The following is a 5,248-nucleotide window of genomic DNA, read 5'->3' as shown; positions in this document are numbered from 1 at the left end:
TAGTTTAGTCAAGAGCATAATCTCTGTGTTCAGTGAAAGACTCAGCTTCAACATAGGTTATGTTGAAAGGTCTAGGGTTATGGTGAAAGAGTCCCACATTTTCCATGCTCTGAAGACATGCATGTGCACAATACATACATATGCACATACCATACATATGTACACACCATGAACATGTCTATACAAAAAGAATTCCCGAGGTTATCAATTGGAAATGGAAAATGAGAAATGTGCATAGTAAAGGGGGGATTCCTACATCTGGGGAGATGCTTCACACTTGCCTACTTCATCCTGTAGATGAAAACTGATCAAAAGGAAGGTCAGCCGTCCTGCATGCTTGTCCAGCAGCTATGCAGTATCTGCCCTTTGGGCTCTTCATTATAATAAATCGATGTCAGGCACATTAGTGACTAAAAATCGATGTCAGGCACATTAGTGGCTAAAGTTGCCCTATGTATTTAACATATGCACACGCATTTAACGATTTGCTCATTAAGAATCAGCTTTAGGGGCTGGAGTGATGACTAAGTGGTTAAGAGCATTCTCTGCTCTTCCAGAGAACCCAAGTTCAATTCCCAGCACCCCCATGGCAGCTCACAACTGTCTGTATCTCCAGTTCCAGGGAATTTGACACTCTGACACAGACAAACATGCAGTCAAAACACCAAATGCACATAGAATAAAAATAAATAAATCTTTAAGAAAAAAAAATCAGCTTTAAAATATCATTTGGAACAAGAGTTGTATGTGTGTGTAGGGGGTGGCAGCAGAAGAGGGTGCAGGCCTAGAAGGAGAGAGAACAACTGTTGATTGAGTCAAGGTCAGAAGCAGCATTCAAGTCCTCAGAAAGTTCGCACTGTTGGTGATTACATATTTCAGGACATGTGTGGGCCAGTTATACATTGGGATCAGGTTCTAGCTATCCTGAGCAGCAGTTCCCAAGAAAGAGACCCCCCAAGGAGTGCTATATGTACAGAGTTGGAAAGTCTGTCCTTCGTGTATTCCAGGCCACACTTCTACTTTCCATGGAGGAGTGGTCACACTTCTTATGTTCTTGCTTAAGACACCCTAAGTCTTTGGTGGAGAAAGACTTTCCTGAGTGGTGTGTGGCTGAAACAGCTGTCCCAGCTTCAGTGAGAGAAATGCTTTAGTTGTTAGACCTCACTCACCAAAGCAAAGAGCTCCTGAGACTTTTTTCTCCTTAGAGTGGATTCTCTTTTTTGACAGAAATTGTGGCTGGATCTGAAAACCTGAAGGAATGTTTTCGGAGGCTACAGCAAGTCTCATGGGCTTAGTGGCTTAAAAACAGAAAATTCCTGGGGTTGGGGATTTAGCTCAGTGGTAGAGCACTTGCCTAGCAAGCACAAGGCCCTGGGTTCAGTCCCCAGCTCCGAAAAAAAGAAAAAAGAAAAAAAGAAGAAAAAGAAAAACAGAAAATTCCTGTCTGTCTCTTCTAAAGGAGAGAAATCCAAAACCAGGCTATCTGCAAAGAAAGGTTTCAGGCCTGTTTTACTGGCTTGAGGACACCTGTCTTGACATTCACATCTGTTCCTCTTGTGTCTTTCTCTGTATGTGTTGGTGGGTCTGAATTTCCTACTCTTATAAGAACACCAGTCTAACTGGGTTGATATTTACCTGTCTGTAGAAGTAGCTAACACTTTAATGTCTGTGTTTAATGTTTAGTGATGTAGTGGGGAAGACACAATTCCATTTCTAAAAGCAGCAAGAAAGAAGAACGAAGGCTTGAGGAGACATCTACTTCAAAGGGATATGATCAAAGCATGCAAAGTTGGCATTCTTGTGTTTAGCCTCAGAGCCCTGGAAATTCCCTGCATCTCGCTTCTCCAATTCTCAGAATTTCATCCCAGTAGAAAAGAGACATTAAGTACATTCCAAGATTTCTGATGACACAACCACCTCCTGGCACTCTTTACAACGTGCTAACCAGTCTTTATTTTCTTTTGGAATAAGATCTAATTTCCTATTTTAAAGCAGTCATTTTGGTTTCTATGAATGCAAATTTTGTTATTAATGTACCCATGATAGATATAAAACCCAACAGCCCTGTACCCCAATAAGGAAGCTGGAAAAACATTAACAAAAAGAACATATGCTAGATATACTAGGGAGTCAGAAACCCTGTGACATGCCATCTCTGCCTTGGTACCTGGAAAAGAGTGTGAAACTCTTCAAGGCTTCCAAAGCTTTGGAGAGTTCAGGTTCATTTTGAGAGGACTTCTTGGGGTTCTGCTGGGTGGTTTGCTTGGTGTCCAGTGGTACCTGTATCTTCCTCAACACTTGTGGGCTTAGATATCCACTTGAGCATTATCTCAGTCCTTTTCTGGGAAAGCCAAAGGATCAGTTTGAGTTTTTCAGCCAAGGCCTCTAGAGTCTCATCCTTAGGGCAGCATTCTTTCAGGAAGTGCTCTTTTAGCCCCAGGAACTGCTTATAGGTGATCCCAAAGTTTCCATGGCTGTAGGACAAGTCAGGTGGATTTGTCTCCATCTCAGCTCCATCTATCTTGGCTGCAGCTCCCTTGAGCCCCATGGCTCTCCTTCAAGTAGAATGGACTTTCGTGTGGAAGAAGGAATTCTCATATATTCAAGGAAGACAGTTTACAAGTGGAGAGGAAAGACCTAGGCACTCTGAGATGGTGTGGTGGTGGGAGACCTGCTCTTTTTTGCTTGTGGTTGGTAAAGCACAGAGACTGGTTGCTTCCTGTGTTGTGCCAATCATTGCATAGCTTTCATAATTTCTTTCTCACTGTTGGGAGGTGGAGAGCAGAGTGCAGCAGGATGCATAGGCTAAAGGAATGGGTATAAGTCTACTTCTCATCACTCTAAGGAACTATGCAGGATGGCTAACTGTAACAAAAAGAGTTCTATTTAGTTCATAGTCTGGGAGATACTAAAGGCCCAGGAGCATGGAACAAGTTCTATAGAGAGTCCCATTTGGGTCCCTACATTGTAGATGACTTTGGTAGGAACATGTGAAAGAAAGGTCACATCTTAAAATAGGAAACCAGGAGAAGATCAGGGGTTATTTGCTCTCATAAGTGATTCTTATAAAATCTTGGGGAATTGCATGAGAGATTTCTTCATCTTATCTAATATCCATGGCCCTAATGACCCAATTACTGTGTACCAGGTCTATTATCTCACCACAGCCATACTGAGGACCAAACTTTTAAAAAATACAAATCCTTAAAACACATCCAAACCACAGCATATGGCTGCAAAGTTTAAAGAATTAACCTGAGGAAAACCAACTAGGAAAATGTATGTACCAATTTCCAAACATTTCAGTATAAGAGGAACCCTTTATATTATTTAAAAAATATTAAGGACTTTAAGCATAATGCTTTTATGTGGTCTGCATTTACTAAAACGTACTATGCTAGAAAATGAAACTGGGCTGTGTTGATGTATTCAGTTCAGTTAAAATAGCAGCAACATGAACTTTATTTTTTTTTATTTCCCCTACTTTTATCACATTTTTTCTTTATTAACTAGAGTATTTCTTATTTACATTTCGAATGTTATTTGCTTTCCCGGTTTCCGGGCAAACATCCCCCTAATCACTCCCCCTCCCCTTCCTTATGGGTGTTCCCCTCCCCATCCTCCCCCCATTGCCGCCCTCCCCCCAACAATCACGTTCACTGGGGGTTCAGTCTTAGCAGGCTTCCCCTTCCATGGTGCTCTTACTAGGATATTCATTGCTACCTATGAGGTCAGAGTCCAGGGTCAGTCCATGTATAGTCTTTAGGTAGTGGCTTAGTCCTTGGAAGCTATGGTTGCTTGGCATTGTTGTACATATGGGGTCTCAAGCCCCCTCAAGCTCATCCAGTTCTTTCTCTGATTCCTTCAACGGGGATCCCATTCTCAGTTCAGTGGTTTGCTGCTGGCATTCGCCTCTGTATTTGCTGTATTCTGTCTGTGTCTCTCAGGAGAGATCTACAACCGGCTCATGTCGGCCTGCACTTCTTTGCTTCATCCATCTTGTCTAATTGGGTGGCTGTATATGTATGGGCCACATGTGGGGCAGGCTCTGAATGGGTGTTCCTTCTGCCTCTGTTTTAATCTTTGCCTCTCTATTCCCTGCCAAGGGTATTCTTGTTCCCCTTTTAAAGAAGGAGTGAAGAATTCACATTTTGATCATCCGTCTTGAGTTTCATGTGTTCTAGGCATCTAGGGCAATTCAAGCATTTGGGCTAATAGCCACTTATCAATGAGTGCATACCATGTGTGTTTTTCTGTGATTGGGTTACCTCACTCAGGATGATATTTTCCAGTTCCAATCATTTGCCTATGAATTTCATAAAGGCATTGTTTTTGATAGCTGAGTAATATTCCATTGTGTAGATGTACCACATTTTCTGTATCCATTCCTCTGTTGAAGGTCATCTGGGTTCTTTCCAGCTTCTGGCTATTATAAATAAGGCTGCTATGAACATAGTGGAGCACATGTCTTTTTTATATGTTGGGGCATCTTGTGGGTATATGCCCAAGAGAGGTATAGCTGGGTCCTCAGGTGGTTCAATGTCCAATTTTCTGAGGAACGTCCTGACTGATTTCCAGAATGGTTGTACCAGTCTGTAATCCCACCAACAATGGAGGAGTGTTCCTCTTTCTCCATATCCTCACCAGCATTTGCTGTCACCTGAGTTTTTGATCTTAGCCATTCTCACTGGTGTGAGGTGAAATCTCAGGGTTGTTTTTTTATTTATTTATTTATTTATTTTTTTAATTAACTTGAGTATTTCTTATATACATTTCAAGTGTTATTCCCTGTCCCGGTTTCCGGGCAAAATCCCCCTCCCCCCTCCCCTTCCTTATGGGTGTTCCCCTCCCAACCCTCCCCCCATTGCCGCCCTCCCCCCATAGTCTAGTTCACTGGGGGTTCAGTCTTAGCAGGACCCAGGGCTTCCCCTTCCACTGGTGCTCTTACTAGGATATTCATTGCTACCTATGAGGTCAGAGTCCAGGGTCAGTCCATGTATAGTCTTTAGGTAGTGGCTTAGTCCCTGGAAGCTCTGGTTGCTTGGCATTGTTGTACATATGGGGTCTCGAGCCCCTTCAAGCTCTTCCAGTTCTTTCTCTGATTCCTTCAACGGGGGACCTATTCTCAGTTCAGTGGTTTGCTGCTGGCATTCGCCTCTGTATTTGCTGTATTCTGGCTGTGTCTCTCAGGAGAGATCTACATCCGGCTCCTGTCGGTCTGCATTTCTTTGCTTCATCCATCTTGTCT

At 42.8% G+C, this 5,248-nt stretch overlaps 1 protein-coding gene across 2 annotated transcripts in view; it reads left to right on the top strand.

Moving 5' to 3' along the window:
* Positions 1–5,248, top strand: part of Dnajb6 (DnaJ heat shock protein family (Hsp40) member B6) — a 221,972-nt gene that overhangs the window by 138,710 nt on the left and 78,014 nt on the right. The gene's annotated exons all lie outside the window — the stretch shown is intronic.

This window comes from Rattus norvegicus, chromosome 4 (genome assembly GCF_036323735.1).
Source record: "Rattus norvegicus strain BN/NHsdMcwi chromosome 4, GRCr8, whole genome shotgun sequence".
NCBI lineage: Eukaryota > Metazoa > Chordata > Mammalia > Rodentia > Muridae > Rattus > Rattus norvegicus.
Note: the sequence above shows the minus strand (reverse complement) of the source record. Positions and strands in the feature narration are given on the sequence as shown.